Source organism: Rattus norvegicus, chromosome 4, assembly GCF_021556685.1.
Source record: "Rattus norvegicus strain SHRSP/BbbUtx chromosome 4, alternate assembly SHRSP_T2T, whole genome shotgun sequence".
In the NCBI taxonomy this organism is placed as follows: Eukaryota; Metazoa; Chordata; class Mammalia; order Rodentia; family Muridae; genus Rattus; species Rattus norvegicus.
This window is the reverse complement of record NC_141537.1, coordinates 52,118,963-52,137,045: the sequence shown is the minus strand read 5'-3', so window position 1 is coordinate 52,137,045 and position 18,083 is coordinate 52,118,963. Positions and strand designations below refer to the sequence as shown.

Sequence of the window (18,083 nt, the reverse complement as noted above, 5' to 3'; positions counted from 1 at the left end):
ACATCTGAATTCAAGGGTAACATGTATTTACTCCTACTGACTAGTATTCATGGTACTGAAAGGTAACTCCTAAGGAGAAATATAATCATTAATATCACCCAACTACAAACCCTGAGACAATGACCTGTCTACAAGGTATACTGGTACAGTAGTGGCACAAATGTTATAGGAGTAATCAATCACTTAAAAAAACCTGCAGGTCCATTAGATATAACCCACACTTGACTGTGCTAAAGTGACCAAGAGCCCTAGAATAGATATGTCATGGGCCATATAGGAATACCTACTACTATTATTCTGCCAAGGCTGGCCTTGGTGGAATGCACCTTTAATCCCAGAACTATGGAGGTAGAAGCAAAGGCAGGCTATGAGTTCAAGCCCAGCCTGGTCTATATAGTGAGATTGAAAACAGTAAAAGTCTCTTAGAGACACTGTCAAAAACAAAAGAAAATGAAACAAAACAAAACAAACAAGAACAACAGAAGGAAATGAAGCAATGAACATAACAATAAAATGACTTCTAAAGACTTGCTATACTCTTACACCAGAGTCCAACTCAACCTTCTTCAGAGAAGCTTCTAACAATAGACAGCAATTAACCCAGAGATCCACAACTGGACAATGTGCCAGACTCTGGCCCCTTTAACCCTTAATTAGATGTTTGTATCAAACTTTTCCCCTCCAAGCTCAGAGATCTATGTGAAAGAGGAGGCAGAAAGATTGTAAGGGGCAGAGGTGGTGGACAATTCCAAGGAAAAAATATTTTCCAGAAAGAACAGGACTAGTATACATGTGAACCCAAACAGACAATGACAGATGCACAAGACCTACACAGGTTCAAATCAGGAAAAAAATACCAGTTCTGATAAGGAGAAGTGGACACAAAGTCCCACGTCAATGATGCCATTTTCAATTGATTTATGCTAAACGAGAAAATCAGTTTTTGCCAACGGAATATCATTGCCATTCCTAGACAAGCCAAGGAATAATTGGCCAACACGAAAAGAACTCTGGGTATTTTTTTATTTTTTGTGGTTTCTTTTGGTATTTTGAATTTTATTTGTTGTTGTTTGTTGTGAGGGTTTTTGTTTTATTTTATTTTATTTTATTTTCTGAGAGAGAGAAATAGAACATGAAGTTGGGTAGGTGGGTAAGTGACTATACACTTTTTGGTTTTCTAGATGATATTATGTAATTGTTACTTCATATTGTATACTGTTGTCCTTGGGGCAAAACAGACACCACCTATATTAGGTCAGTTATGCCTGTTTACATGAGTTAGTCAATCAGCTCTAAGGACTATGGACATTCCTTCACAGAATGAAAGAGTATGACATTCACAGAATCCTCATCGGAATGTCCAGCTACCCTTCCCAGACAATTCTGTACTTTGGACCTCAGGAAAAGCCTAGAGGACATAGGTTGGGAAAGTTTTGAGGAAAGAGACTATCTATGATGCCATGGATGTAGAAATAATTATTAATAAATCTGGATAGTGGTTTGCTACCTGCCCCAATGGTTTATGATCCTGGATGAAACACAAACACACAGCCTTTATATTTTGATATTCCTTAAAGAGAGCAGTAGCTGATCTCCAATGCTGTTAGAACCTACCTCCCCACTGATAATTCTGAATTGCTACTTACTAAATTCTATGTTCTATCTCAGCTGCTCTGGGCCCAGTTGGGCCGTGCCTTCTGGCTCCTTCACATGGCCAATATGCCTCCCTGTCTTGTACTCTTCTCAGGCATGGCAAAGCTCTCCTCCACACTCTCCCAGCATGGCGGATCTCCTATTCTCATCTTCCAGGTACCAAGCCCAAGAATCCTAAAATCCTGCCTCTATTTGTCTTCCCTAGCTATTGGCTGTTGGTATCTTTATTTACCAATCAGAACCAACTGGGCCAGGTTCCCAGAGCTATGTGCCAACCCTCTCATGCAAACAGTTGTTTGGGGAACATAATCTGCATTTGTAGTACAAGCAGCTACATCTGACATGTAAAGACCTGGCAATACATTTGTTTTAGGGGCACCCATGTCCCTTTTGGTAATACCCTCAAGTCACACTCCATAAGTAACTCACTGGATCACCATGGTAAACTTTAGTAAGGATTTCTATTGTTGCCATAAAACAATGTCCAAAAGCAACCTAGGGAGGAGGAAGGGAGTGTATTTAAAGACACATCTCAGGTCCGTGCCAACACCGAAAGAAGTCAGGAACTTTAAAGCAGGAACTGAAGCAGAAGCCGTAGAGAAATTCTGTTTACTGGATTTACTGGATCACGCATTTTTCATGGCTTGTTCAACCTGCTTTCTTAAATAACCAAAGACTTGCGAAGGACCAGTCTCAGCTTAGAGAGGGGGTCTTATGAAGGGGTGTTCAAAAGTGGCAAAAATAATGACTTAAAACAAAGTCAAATCATGGATACAATCTGACAACTTGTGGTCTGTTCAAGACAGCTTTCTCTGGAGATCTCCACACAACTCATCCAGATAGCTCAACTCTTACAGACCAAAGCCAAGTCTCCTATTTACGTATCAATTCAATCACTTACTCCAAGTTTCCTTTTGATTTCCTATGAATTATTCCATGACCCCAGCCCCTTGATTCTTAGAGACAGCAAGCACATTTTTTAAGCATTGCAAATGAGTTCAGAGATCTGCCTGCCTTTGTAAGCACAGGCAATAAACTTAGCTGGGTGGTGACCACCACTCCCCAAATCTCTTTATCTCCTTCTTTTATATCTTTCCAACAAGCTGGTTCATAGTGTAGCTGCATTTATTCTTTTAGACCTGTGAAGCCCCTCATATGATTTGTATTGCATCCTTATATTTGAATAGTTGAGAAAGTATATATTTTTGAACTCATGCTTTTAGAGTCCTTTCCCACAGCCTTAAGGGCTGTCCTGAAGGATTTTTGGTAAGGACATAGACATAGTCTCATCTCATGTACGCCTGCTGTCTATGATTATTATGGAGTTATTAACCTTGGCAGAGAGGATATTCCCTGATAACTTTGGCAGGAAGAATATTTTCTGAAGGAGGAACATGAAATAAAATATACACATTTTTATGAACAAATAAGCCTCATGCCTAGCAACTGTCAGCACTCATGGAGATCCATGTCCTCCTGGCTCTGTTCCAGTGATAGGACCATGTCATGCTGTCCCTTCCATAACTAGGCAAAGACTTGGCAAAGACCACCTTCCTAGGGTTGGCACCATCCACAATAGGTGGGGTTCTCCCACATCAATTATTAATCAAGAAAATGTTCCACAGAGTTGCCTATAGGCCAATCTTATGGAAAACTTTTCTCAATTGCGGTTCTCTCTTTCCAATAGACTTTAGCATGTGTCATGTCGACATAAAACTAACCAACACATGTACTTTGTTGTTGGGATGTCATAAGGAGGATGTAATTATTGTCTATATCTCCTCGGGGGATGAATTCTCATAACATCCTACTTTCTGTATTAAAACGATAAAAACAAAAACAGAAAACAAACCTTGTAATAGTCTGGACATCAATGATTCTGTAATTCCCTATCACCTTCTACTTAGAACACGGAATTTCTTCCTTGACTGAAATAATAGGTGGGGATCTTTTTTTAAGGGTGTCTTTTAAATCAGTATATAGAAATTAGAAGCTAGAAGAAGACTAGAGTTCATATGGTATCCATTTACAGTATGAGTTCATAGAGCGTCCAAATGCACACAGTATTTTTTTTGATCTTAGTTTTATTTTTAAGATATTAAATATTATAAATTTTGTTGCCTGGTGTTGAACCAATTTTATCAATGCCAGCAAAACATTATAAAGGAATTTGACAAGAACTGTGGTTAGAGTAATCAAATATGGACTGTTGGCTAAATAGGGATTGATAATGAATCAGCAACAAAAGCTTTTTGGTCAGAATATACTCTGGCACTCAGGGTCTTCTTTGGCCCACCACTTCTTTCTTTTCAGAAGTTCACCTGAGTTTGAAGAAGCATTGAAAATGGGAATCTTCCTGTTTGGGTATAGTACCTAGATTCATGAAATAACTAAAATAGTGCCACAAAAAATATCATCAGATTGGACAGGTACACTGACAACAAAGTTCCTCCAGCTTTCACCCTCTAGGGAATACCTGTGCTTCTCTCTGGGAGGAACTGGGAGGCTCGGCATATATTCATATAATATTCTTTTGATCTTTTGTTTGATTAAACAGTGTGAGAAAGAGTAAAAAATCATAATACTGCCAATTTAGTTATGAAATCCCTCTATGATGCTGAGGTGTTCGGTCTAGAGATGGGAATCTATAAACTTGACCTGATTTGAGCTCCCCTTGCTGAGAAGTAGAATATATTTTTAATCACAACACTTCTTTTGCATTTTTCTGAGTAATAGCATTCGGATGTGTGAACTTTTTAAATGTAATTTTATTTTTTGGCAGTTTTACCCACACATGTCACTTATATATTCATATATATATGTAATATTTTATATGTATATATGTGTACTATTGTGATTCTATTCTCCCCCATTAATCTCTTTTTTCTTTCTCTCTAAAGACCCTTTTCTTCTCAAGTTGTCCTCCAGTGGGTACATAATTGACAGAAATAATACCCCCTTCTACAGCAGTCATTAACAGTAAAGGAAGGGATGGGGCCTTCATGGGGTACCTTTTCTAAGCATGATAGGAAGTGGAAGTTCTCAATTTTATGCAGGTATCCATTGCTGCTATGTGTTCATGATTATAAAAGCTGTTGTATCTGAATTGCAATGTTTTAAGAAATTTCTCAATACTTTTCTCCTCTTACATTCTTCCTGTATTCTCTACCATGATATTCCTTGGACCTAGCAGTTTGCAAAAGGAGTGAGAGATAGATAGATGTTCTATTTAGAGTTAAGAACTCAACAGATACTTATTTTTTAGCACTTTGAATAGATAGGAGTCTCTATATTGACCACAGCTCCCTGCAAAACAGAGCTTCCTTGACCTGGGATGAAAGCCAAACTAGTCTATAGTTACAAACATAAATATTTAGAAGGAAGTCTGACAGTGTATCAATTTAGGGAAACAATAATTGTATGCTTCCTTCTCCCAACCATGAGGTTTTGAACGGGTTTATAATACAGGATGTGTATTCCCTGTCATGAAGCATGCTTCCAACCCAATCACAGAGCGATTGGCTGTCCCTTACATAGCTGACCACTACTGCACCAAGTGCACAGCTTGTATAGCAGGTCTGTTTTGGAATAACCATATTCTGTAGCTGAATAAATTCATTAGCAAATTTTCTCTTCTACTAGTCTGCATAAAGCCTTTTGAAAATGTCAGCAACAAGAGGATTTCCAGCATTTTCACAACCCGATTTCTCTATGTCCAGTATGATGCCTCCAGAACATTTTCCTCTCTAGTTCTAGTAAGCAACCAAGAGTGATGGCACTAGGCAGTGTTCTTTAGGAGGCCTCCACAGTCTCTTTAGCCACTAACTAATAGGGAACCACCTGCACTGACATTGGGTTTTTATTTAAAAGCACACAACTTCTGAGAATAGCATTTTCCACTCCTGAGGGGCACCTTCTGTCCAAGCTCATAACTAGTATTATCATCACTAGGCCAACTTGAAAAAAATAAACTCAGATAACTGCCATGAATTCAATAGTAGCTTCTGGAAGAGGTATAAATTTAGTTTCTCCATATATATCATCTGCTAAATGACAGTATTAACTGTCACCTCATCTTGAATGCAGCAAAGGAACCATTATAATGCTGAATGCTTCAACAAAATAAATGGAAAAATTTGATGTCATAGAGACGGAATCTGTCATATTTGAAAATGATATATACTTATGACAAGGGAATTTGGAATGATCATATCCCCAGATGTTACTGGCCCTCTTGGCAGCTTACACTGAAGAATAACCATATGTAGAATTGCTACAGTAGGAGCTGAGGGCATCTTCACTCACACTGGCTACACAAACTCATCTTTATCATTTGAGTGTTTTTATTTATGTGCTTTAACTATTTTTCATCATATGGATTCAGTATTCTTAGACTTTATTATTAGAAACAGGAAAGTCGTCATTAACTTTGATTCTAGGGCCTTCTTGGAAAGTACATTTAAATAAACATTGAACTATATGGTTATTTGATAAATAGCATTTTAAAATGTTAGTATCCTATACTCTTTGAAATCTATGTTTCAGAATCTTCATATTATTGTATCTACCAGGACTAACTTAGAAAGATCTGCAACTTCATTAAACTGTTTAATTGACAATTCATGATAAATGAATATCAATCCTTTTAGCTCTTGTCTTTGGTCTAAGAGATTCCTAATGATAGTTTAAACACTGATTCTTCACATTTAACAGCACCCCACATTCTTTTATATCCCACATCTATTTAAAGTTGGAATATAACACACACAGAAAAGTGCATAAGTTTTAAGGGCAGTCAATGAATTTACCCACACATATACACCAATCCAGAGTGGCTGCTGTCCAAATAAATATGTTTTAGCCCACTGTTTTAGTTCCCCAAGCTCCCAACCAGTAACTGTTGCACAAAGACAAAACAACTTTCTGTTCCCTGAGAGAACAGACCAGAAAAAATTACATGTGAGTGTGTTCATATATATTTATTGTCATCTATTGTAAATGGAATCACATATAAGTTAGTGTTTGACTTCTTCAACTTCATAGCTCTGGGAGATTCACCCATACCGTTTTATATGTGATTTATCCTTGTACACTACAATATCTTCTGCATTGCATTTCTAATGTACCTTCCAACACAATTATACCATATTTTTATAGAGTCTCCAGCCAATAAACATTTGAAGTGAAAGTTGACAACATGTTTTTATCATTTCATGCTCTCACCAGCAAAGACCAAAATTTCTATTACTCCACATCCAAAAGAATTCTTATGCCTCTTGTTTCAATCCACATTGGTGTGGCAAGCATATAATTTTGATTTTGATTTGGACTTACAAAATGACTGTTGACATCAATGTTCTTTTATGTACTTATGGAAACCTGCATTCAAACTATAGGGAAGAAAACAAATAGTATACAAAAGAGGTTGACAAAGATCAAGTAAACTAAATGATAATATGAAATTGGGGACAAAGGAATAGCAGCAAGTGAATGTTGTGACTCATTAATAACACAATGCTAATTAAACACAGGCAGTTAAGCTTCCTAGTGAAATGCTGCCCTAAGGCCACAGATAAATGTTTCTAAGAAGGCGATTTGCATTTATGATAAATAGAAAGTATTAAGAAGCCATAGTAACTCATTAGGTTTCAAAATAATACACAGTTCTTTTATATCAGCCCTTGAGAAATCTAACAGCTGAATCCCCAAAGGAATTATTAGAATATTTTGTCAAAGAGTAACCTCATTAGTATGCTTTCAAACTATATGTCTTAATAAGGCAGAATTTCAAATTTCTCACCTTTAAATGATCTGTTATCTTATAAAATACAAATTAGCTATTCATTTCCTATATGCTTTACTAAGAATGGTAATTCCATCTTTATTTAGAAAATAGTACAGGGGCTGGGGATTTAGCTCAGTGGTAGAGCGCTTGCCTAGGAAGCGCAAGGCCCTGGGTTCGGTCCCCAGCTCCGGAAAAAAAGAACCAAAAAAAAAAAAAAAAAAAAAAAAGAAAATAGTACAGAGATAATATTACTCATAAGCATTCCATCAGCCACTGTGTATCTACTAATAATAGGCATCAAGAAAGAACTGAGCCTATGGAAACTTGTAAGAAAGCATCTGTTAATGTAGTCGCTATTTTTCTTGAAGATTGTTTTCCATAACTTTTAGCTGCCAAATAGCTATATTTTTACACAAGAGATTTCCAACTTAAAAAACAAAGTTTGCCTAGGAGTTCTCACAACTTGGCACCTAATGATAAAAGTTAGAATTAAAGGGTTTTTTTTTCCTTTTATTTTTAAGATACATTTATTTATTTTATGTATGGGAATTACTCTCTTCAGACACACCAGAAGAGAGCATCAGATCCCATTACAGATGGTTTTGAGCCACCATGTGGTTGCTGGGAATTGAACTCAGGACCTCTGGAAGAGCAGCCAGTGCTCTTAACCGCTGAACCATCTCTCCAGCCCTCCATTTTTTTCTTTAAATTGGTAAGCAAATCAACATATGAGAAATAACTCAACTGCCCCTTCTATAAACCATGACAAGGGCCAACATGTAAATTCATACATGTTTTCAAGATCTATAAATCAGAGGCAAGGAGGCAACCTATCAATGTGCCTTTTCTAAGTATCATTCCTAAAGTTTGGTATGACTGACACACTGAGAAGTAAGTCACTTTCACTATTCATAAGAGACAATTCTTAGTACCCTAGATTAATATATGTAGCACCTTGAGGACCCAAGCTCTTCCCCCAAATAATGTAAGTTTGTTACTATAAAATTTCAGATATTTAAAAATGGTAATGTAGTTTTATGTAAAACTGGGGTATTTGACAGGGTGTTCTGTGGTTCTCTAGATAAAAGAGGGAAAGTAATTTTGTTTTGTTTTAGTTAACCATCTGAAGTGTGTGTGTGTGTGTGTGTGTGTGTACATGTGTGTACACCTGTGTGTGCATAATCATACACCTGTGAGTAGGTGTGCCTGTGGATGCCAAAGGACAACTTCAGGTGTTGACGTGACTTCCACCTTGCTTTTTCTCTCTGTCTATTTTCCTTCCTTCCTTCCTTCCTTCCTTCCTTCCTTCCTTCCTTCCTTCCTTCCTTCCTCCCTCCCTCCCTCCCTCCCTCCCTTCCTTCCTTCCTTCCTTCCTTCCTTCCTTCCTTCTTCCTTTCTTTACTTTTGCATTGACTCTTTCCTTTGCCTGACACTTGCTTCTTGGTTAGGCTAGGCTGGTCAGCGAGTGAGCTCCAAAGATCCACCTGTCTCTACCTCCACAATACTGGGGTCACAAGTGTGGACAAGGGATTTTTTTTAATGTGTGTTCTGGGGATTTAACTAAAAATCTCATGCTTGTATGGTGAGCACTTTATAGATCAAGCTATCTTCCTAGCCTCAAAGATACGTTTTGGAAAACCTTGTCTTTTTGTTTCTGCTTTTTTCTTCTGTAGATGTGCATCTGAACATGATCTTGGATCTGCTGCTCTGATTTCCACTTGGAGGTACTCAGGTTGGGCTAGAAACTTCAGTGGGTCTTGTGGAGATGTAGCCCTGCATGTCTTGCTGATGGACATGGGGTGCTTTAGAAAACAATGAAGACAGAAAAAGGAGTTGAAACATTCCAGTTTCAATCTGGAAACCACAGGTGCAACCCCGTGACCCTCAGATGCTGATTGCCTCTGTCTAACGCCTCAGAAGAAGAACAGGGAAAGCTTAGGATAGACATAACCCCAATAGCTCAGGGATGTCATGTGCTGCGTCCTAAACACAGGTGTGTTGTGGATTGCCATCTGTTTTTTCTGCCCCATTCAAATGGGGTGCCTGAACCCAGGAGAGGTCAGGTGAAACTTTATTAGTCAGGTAAGACTAGAGCCTATGAATGGTCAGTGGAAAAAGAAAGCAGAGTAGAAAGTTTTAGAGAGGAGAGAGAAGGAGGGGAGAGGGAGAGACTGAGACAAGATGAGACAGAGATGAAAGAGACAAGACAGTACCTGAAGGAAAGGATGATGAGCTGGAACCACTTGATCCTAGGAGCCATAACTAATTGGGAATTTCACAGATAGACGATTGAGTAATGTAGGTCACATTTGTCCAATCTAGGTGTGCCCCCTTTGTCTATATCAATTGAGTTTTGAGTTATTTGTGTGGGCATTTTGGGGGTTTAAGTTTACTGTTATAAATCTGGCTGGTAAATTACAAGCCTCTGGAGTTTTTATTTTAGGGGACTAAGGGATCAGAAGGAGTGACAGACAGTTTCGATGGGCTAGCCGCAAGGGGCAGATGGCTTGGGAAGTGTAAGCAGTTTGGTAGCAGCTAACCCTGTGGGAACCTGGGTAGACCAGCACTTGGGGCTTCCCCATGGGGGTGGGGAGACTGCCACTGAGGTTCCTAGCTAGACATAGCATATATATACATATATATATACATACATACACACACACACACACACACACACACACACACACACACACATATATATATATGCTGCATTGGTGTCCTTAATAGGATAATGAGGAGGAGGAAGGCGAAGAAAGAAGAGGGGGAAGAGGAGGAGGAGAAGGAGGAGGAGGAAGAAGAGGAGGAGGAGGAGGAGAAGGAGGAGGAAGAGGAGGAGGAGGAAGAGGAGGAGGAGGAGGAGGCATCAATATGGAGACCCAAAAGATACTGAATATTAACAGAAGGGAAATCTAGAAAAGAAGAAACTACCTGAAGGTTATTAAGGTTTTCTTGTTCATTTCTCTGTGTTGCTAATAGAAAGGCAAATTTACCATGCTTTTTATGAATTGAAGATTCAAGGCACTTTACCTGGTTACTGAGTACCTGGAAATTCCAGTGGTCACTGTGAGCTATAGATAGAGGAGGAAAGCCAGGCTGCCACTAGGAAGCATTAACCCATTGCTGGTCCTAAGTAGCTCAAGAGATCTGCAAAGATTAGACGTTATATGTGATGGATGAGTCACCCTTATACAACTCTCCACTTTAGTGCCCAGTGTCATCAACGTACTCGATTATTAATTATTATTAAGTGTTTGTAATATTGTGTAAGCCTTAACAAAATATGTGAAGCCAACCATTTATTCTGTTCACAATTTCCACAAGACAGCTAGACTCTTATCTGACCACTTCACAAATTCATGTCCCGTGAATAATTTATGAAACATCCTTGTGACTGTATTTGAGTTGGATGTTAAAAGATCCACTTGAGAGTCAAGGTTGTTAATGGAAAGAGGTTTGCCAACACAGGATCTTCTGAACATTCTCATTGCACATCTTTTCTTTTCTTTTTTTTAAATGTATCTTTGCATTATGTACGGTATGTACACACATGTCTCTAAATGATGTGCATGTATGTTTATGTGCATAAATGTGGGTATGTGCATGCCATGGCAAGCATGCAAGCAGAGAACAGAGGACCAGCTCAGGTATCAGTACTCACCTTCTACCTTGTTTTGAGATGGTGTCTCCTTTTTGTTGTTCACTCCCTGCTGCATACTCCACATCTCTTGTCCTGCTAGCTTTCAGAAATTCTTCTGTCTCTGTCTCCCATTTTGATGTAGCAGAAGAAGAATTGTCGATGGGTGCTATTAACTTTGGTTTAACTCACATTCTTGTGATTCAAATTCAGGTCCTCGTGCTGACAAGGAAAGGACTTCTCCCACATCTGCCAATCCTGTCCATACGTTCTTATTCAGTCTTTGTCCACCATGAATTTTATCTCCTCCCAAGTTGTCCCCTTGCTTTCACAACTACACCTTGTGAAAGCATGCATGTGGGAATGCACATACACACACACACACACACACACACGCACACACACACACACACACACACACACACACACACAAGCACAACTGTAATTTAAATATTTAAGGGCATGTTTAACAAACTAAGAATTTCTTTTTGGGATTATTGACTGGAATTATCATTATGTAAGTAGCTCGATAATATAAAGGGGAAATATGGTGTCCTTGCTTTCTTTTATTTCCGGTTTCTTTCATAAGTAAACCACACTGCATGTTGCAGCAATACATGGGTGGAAAGTAGGTAGAGTTTTAGAGCATATTTTAATTGAAACAGAATTACATTACTCTTTCCTCCCCACTTCCTCTCTCCAGGTGTTTCCATGCCCCTCAAGTTTGTAGCTTCTTTTTATTATTATTATTGTTACATATGAGCAAGTGTGCATGAATGTGTGTGTACAAAATATATAAACAATACCCACTGAAACTATTTTTGTGTGTGTATGTGTGAGTATGGTGTCAAGGGTGACCAAAGTGGGTAAAATTTTAGTCTGCCATTGGCGAAAATATAATGATATTTAGGTCCTCGATATCCACCATAAACATGATATTTTGAATTTTATTGACATTACTAAATATGCAGAGTGGTTTTTAATGCTTCCTATGCTTTATCAATACTTTATAGAATAAAATATATTTCCACTGAGAGGATACAGTAAAATTTTAACTTTTTCCTCATTTGGAGCTCATCTGGCTTCTAGTACATCCCGAATAGGTGTTGGTTAAATCAGTAAATTCAAACAGAAACACATGATGCTTCCTAGATAAAAGCATCAATATTTAAGAGAAACAAAGATAAACTCCAAATATTACAGTATTGGCCTTGGGATGAGAAAATAAATTTGATAAAAATAATTTTAACTGAACATATTTTGACCTGAGGAAAATTTTTAAATACTTTTTATTCCACTATGCTGACATAGCCCATGGCATGTGGCAAATAATAAAGTCCATTTGGTGGCTGCACGGGTTTATCCATTCATTAGGAGTTATACTCACCCGTTGACATTTATGATCACGGATTGCTTGGTTAGGGATATGGTGTAGCAAGCGATATAGAGCAGGCAACTTTTTTTTTCATATTATACTTGTTTTTATTTATTTATTTATTTTTTATTAACTTGAGTATTTCTTATTTACATCTCGAGTGTTATTCCCTTTCCCGGTTTATGGGCAAACATCTCCCTAATCCCTCCCCCTCCCCTACTTTATGGGTGTTCCCCTCCCCATCCTCCCCCCTTGCTGCCCTCCCCCCAACAATCTAGTTCACTGGGGGTTCAGTCTTAGCAGGACCCAGGGCTTCCCCTTCCACTGGTGCTCTTACTAGGATATTCATTGCTACCTATGAGGTCAGAGTCCAGGGTCAGTCCATGTATAGTCTTTAGGTAGTGGCTTAGTCCCTGGAAGCTCTGGTTGCTTGGCATTGTTGTACATATGGGGTCTCGAGCCCCTTCAAGCTCTTCCAGTTCTTTCTCTGATTCCTTCAATGGGGTCCTATTCTCAGTTCAGTGGTTTGCTGCTGGCATTCGCCTCTGTATTTGCTGTATTCTGGCTGTGTCTCTCAAGAGAGATCTACATCCGGCTACTGTCAGCCTGCCCTTCTTTGCTTCATCCATCTTGTCTAATTGGATGGCTGTATATGTATGAGCCACATGTGGGGCAGGCTCTGAATGGGTGTTCCTTCAGTCTCTGTTTTACTCTTTGCCTCTCCCTTCCCTGCCAAGGGTATTCTTGTTCCCCTTTTAAAGAAGGAGTGAAGCATTCACATTTTGATCATCCATCTTGAGTTTCATTTGTTCTAGGCATCTAGGGTAATTCAAGCATTTGGGCTAATAGCCACTTATCAATGAGTGCATACCATGTGTGTTTTTCTGTGATTGGGTTACCTCACTCAGGATGATATTTTCCAGTTCCGACCATTTGCCTACGAATTTCATAAAGTCATTGTTTTTGATAGCTGAGTAATATTCCATTGTGTAGATGTACCACATTTTCTGTATCCATTCCTCTGTTGAAGGGCATCTGGGTTCTTTCCAGCTTCTGGCTATTCTAAATAAGGCTGCGATGAACATAGTGGAGCACGTGTCTTTTTTATATGTTGGGGCATCTTTTGGGTATATGCCCAAGAGAGGTATAGCTGGATCCTCAGGCAGTTCAATGTCCAATTTTATGAGGAACCTCCAGACTGATTTCCAGAATGGTTGCACCAGTCTGCAATCCCACCAACAATGGAGGAGTTTTCCTCTTTCTCCACATCCTCGCCAGCATTTGCTGTCACCTGAGTTTTTGATCTTAGCCATTCTAACTGGTGTGAGGTGAAATCTCAGGGTTGTTTTGATTTGCATTTCCCTTATGACTAAAGATGTTGAACATTTCTTTAGGTGTTTCTCAGCCATTCGGCATTCCTCAGCTGTGAATTCTTTGTTTAGCTCTGAACCCCATTTTTTAATAGGGTTATTTGTTTCCCTGCGGTCTAACTTCTTGAGTTCTTTGTATATTTTGGATATAAGGCCTCTATCTGTTGTAGGATTGGTAAAGATCTTTTCCCAATCTGTTGGTTGCCGTTTTGTCCTAACCACAGTGTCCTTTGCCTTACAGAAGCTTTGCAGTTTTATGAGATCCCATTTGTCGATTCTTGATCTTAGAGCATAAGTCGTTGGTGTTTTGTTCAGGAAATTTTTTCCAGTGCCCATGTGTTCGAGATGCTGCCCTAGTTTTTCTTCTATTAGTTTGAGTGTATGTGGTTTGATGTGGAGGTCCTTGATCCACTTGGACTTAAGCTTTGTACAGGGTGATAAGGATGGATCGATCTGCATTCTTCTACATGTTGACCTCCAGTTGAACCAGCACCATTTGCTGAAAATGCTATCTTTTTTCCATTTGATGGTTTTGGCTCCTTTGTCAAAAATCAAGTGCCCATAGGTGTCTGGGTTCATTTCTGCGTCTTCAATTCTGTTCCATTGGTCTATCTGTCTGTCTCTGTACCAATACCATGCAGTTTTTATCACTATTGCTCTGTAATACTGCTTGAGTTCAGGGATAGTGATTCCCCCTGAAGTCCTTTTATTGTTGAGGATAGTTTTAGCTATCCTGGGTTTTTTGTTATTCCAGATGAATTGTTCTGTCTAACTCTTTGAAGAATTGGATTGGTATTTTGATGGGGATTGCATTGAATCTGTAGATCGCTTTTGGTAAAATGGCCATTTTTACTATATTAATCCTGCCAATCCATGAGCATGGGAGATCTTTCCATCTTCTGAGGTCTTCTTCAATTTCTTTCTTCGGAGTCTTGAAGTTCTTATTGTACAGATCTTTTACTTGCTTGGTTAAAGTCACACTGAGGTACTTTATATTATTTGGGTCTATTATGAAGGGTGTCGTTTCCCTAATTTCTTTCTCGGCTTGTTTCTCTTTTGTGTAGAGGAAGGCTACAGATTTATTTGACTTAATTTTATACCCAGCCACTTTGCTGAAGTTGTTTATCAGCTTTAGTAGTTCTCTGGTGGAATTTTTGGGATCACTTAAATATACTATCATATCATCTGCAAATAGTGATATTTTGACTTCTTCTTTTCCGATCTGTATCCCCTTGACCTCCTTTTGTTGTCTGATTGCTCTGGCTAGAACTTCAAGAATTATATTGAATAAGTAGGGAGAGAGTGGGCAGCCTTGTCTAGTCCCTGATTTTAGTGGGATGAGCAGCCAACTTTGAATACCTGTGAACACCCATCCTCAAGGATCTGCAACTGGGGCACTTTTTCCTCTCAGAACAGATACCCCTGCTGCAGTCATCACAGGGCCAAAGAGAGCCGTAATAAACATGGCCAGTAATAAGCATGGGTGAGAGAAAAGAACAAAGAGAATGTGAGGTTATGGGAAAAACAACTCATAAAGAGGGTGATTGAGAGGTAAGTAGGAGGGGGTGGCTTATTTGAGTTAGAGGAAGCAGGGGTATCCTGAAGAGTAATGAGATATTTGGTTAGAAAATTTATGGAGTGAGGACCATGCTGATGAAGGGCTTAGGTACCAGACTCTAGAATTTAAGCAAGATGACATGGGAGGGAGAAAGTGATTCTAGGAGATGGCTCTTGCGAAAGACAGTGCTGGCAAATGTGCATGATGAAACAGCTGGCTCAGCAACTGGAGATGTAGCTGATAACTGAGGGGACAATGTTCCTGTGAAGGTGCTGGGGGCTGAAATAAACACAAATGCAGAAAGTGTCACAACAGTAGTTAGGGACTAAGATATACTTGGTTGGATTTTTTGTTTGTTTTGATTTGGATTTTTTTTTTTATTAACTTGAGTATTTCTTATATACATTTCGAGTGTTATTCCCTTTCCCGGTATCCGGGCAAACATCTCCCTCCCCCCTCCCCCCTCCCCTTCCTTATGGGTGTTCCCCCTCCCAACCCTCCCCCCATTGCCGCCCTCCCCCCACCAGTCTAGTTCACTGGGGGTTCAGTCTTTGATTTGGATTTTTTAAGGGTCTTTTTTTAAAAATTCAAGACAAGTAGATTTGTTTACATCCATTCTAGCGAAATACTTAAAAAAATATGATCAGCTTCTTTGAAAATTACAGACACGTACTTCATCTGTGATCATCTAACTTTTGGAGGACAGTATAAGATTAGGCAGAAACAGTCAAGCTCCTACTAGAAGATTAACTATTGAATGCTCAGTCCAAACTTCATATCACTCTTGATCATTTTCTGTCCCAAGTTAGTCTTCTACCATCTTGCCAATTTCCTGAGACTCCTGCTAACTCTGTCTACCTGAACAGCCACCAGATCAACCACCAGGCTAGCCTGAGTGGTCCAACATACTGTCCGACCACTCACTTCTCTGTCTGGGACTACAAGCTATGTTTATATCATAATATTTTTCAATTTCAGGTAATATAGCTGGCCTTAAGAGTATCCTGTCTGAATCATGCCACTCGGCCTTTAATCTTTCTGACTCAGTTGTAGGAACATCAAAATAAACACCCATATTTCATTTTAGAAGGCAGTCTCTTTATTTGAGAGACAGCATCATTCCTCAGCTTTCTGCTAAATTCTATCAAGGCACAGCAGCTGGCATCCTGTATTTCTTGTGGGCTTCCGAGAGTCATGGTCACAAACCCCTTATCAGAGGCAATCAACTATTGAGGTTTGAAGCTTAATGGAGCAGAAATGTGAGCTAATGCTTCAACCCATGCATCCGATGGCCCTTTCTCTTCTATCTGACTTTGAGTTGATGGTGGGGAAAGCAATCAGCAGCAGCATAAGAAACAGAAAGCAGAGACCTGGAGGCACACAATGCCTTAGATTTAAGTAAGTCCATTGTAGAAGGAGCACCTCCACATTTAAAAGTAATTTCTGTTTTCTGTTCCACATAGCTAGTTGACTTCTTTCTCTTGCTTTATAAAAGCATGTACAAATTCCTGTCCAGCCAGCTGTACCTGTACATCAGATATAGTCGCTGGAGCCTTTCAAGGTCATTTTTTTTGGTAACTGAACAATGTCCCCATGCAAACAGTGAGCATTCTGCTTTATGTATGGAGTCATGGCCATTTCTGTAACATTTTTTCTTGGTCTCACAGAATATAATTGCCCTATAGACTTGAAGAACTTTTTCAATAACTGCTTATCTTTGAGAAGGACAGCACCGACTAGCCAAATGTTCCATCGGTGACTGCAGCTTCTTAAGTCACTATCCAACAAGGCAAACATCTTTATATCTGGTACATCTTTTCCTCTTGACTTATGAGATGGGGCGGGGGTTCATCTGAAAGTCTATTGCATCCTTCTTTGGTGTCTCCATTTAGCTTCTCTTTTGTTTCAGCTTCAGTCAGGCTTGGGAGCATCCAGGTCATCTGTGACACGATTTTCTTGTTTCTGTTTACTCATCTGACCTTGATCTTGATAATGGTACCTTCTTCTTTCACGCCCTGCGTTTTCTTAACATCTTAAGATCCGATATTGTTTTGGGTTTTTGTTTTTTGTTTCTTTTTCCAGCCAGACGAAGGTTGAAGTAGAACCTTTAAAAATCCCATTACAGAGTCCTGGAAGGCGTGGACCATTTCGCATACTTAATTAGCTTAAGCTCCTTGATACTCAGGACAGTCTGGCACAAAACAATTAGGCTTAATTAATACAAGTTGAGAGGCTTAGTCTAGTACCATTATGGTGGGGAGCAAGGCAGCATCAAACAGGTGTGGCCGTGGAGAAGTTCCTGAGGGTTGTACATGATGATCATCAGACAGAAGGAAGGTAGATAAAGAGGGTGGAGCTCATAAGGGAGGGACCTGGGTGGAAGAGGGGAGAGGGAAAGGGAAAGGGGAACTGATCAGGTATGGGTGGGGGCAGGAGAGAAGCCCTAAGGACCAGCAGAATGAATGGAAATATGCAACCTCAGTGGGGGTGGGAAATGAGAGAACCCTTCAGAATGTACCAGAGACCTGGGAGGTCAGAGACCCTCAGGACTCAAAGGGAGGGACCATAGATGAAATGCCCAACAGTGGGGAGAGGGAACTTACAGAATCCATCTCCAGAAAAAAGGTAGGGCATCAAGCAGGGGGATGGGATTGCCATACCACAGCCAAAAACTCTGACCCAGAATTATTCCTGTCTAAAAGAACTTC

The 18,083-nt window shown here is 39.5% G+C and overlaps 1 pseudogene; it reads right to left on the bottom strand.

Moving 5' to 3' along the window:
- Positions 1–17,179, bottom strand: part of Ddx50-ps1 (DExD-box helicase 50, pseudogene 1) — a 92,568-nt pseudogene extending 75,389 nt beyond the window's left edge.
- Between the last annotated feature and the right edge of the window lie 904 nt (positions 17,180–18,083).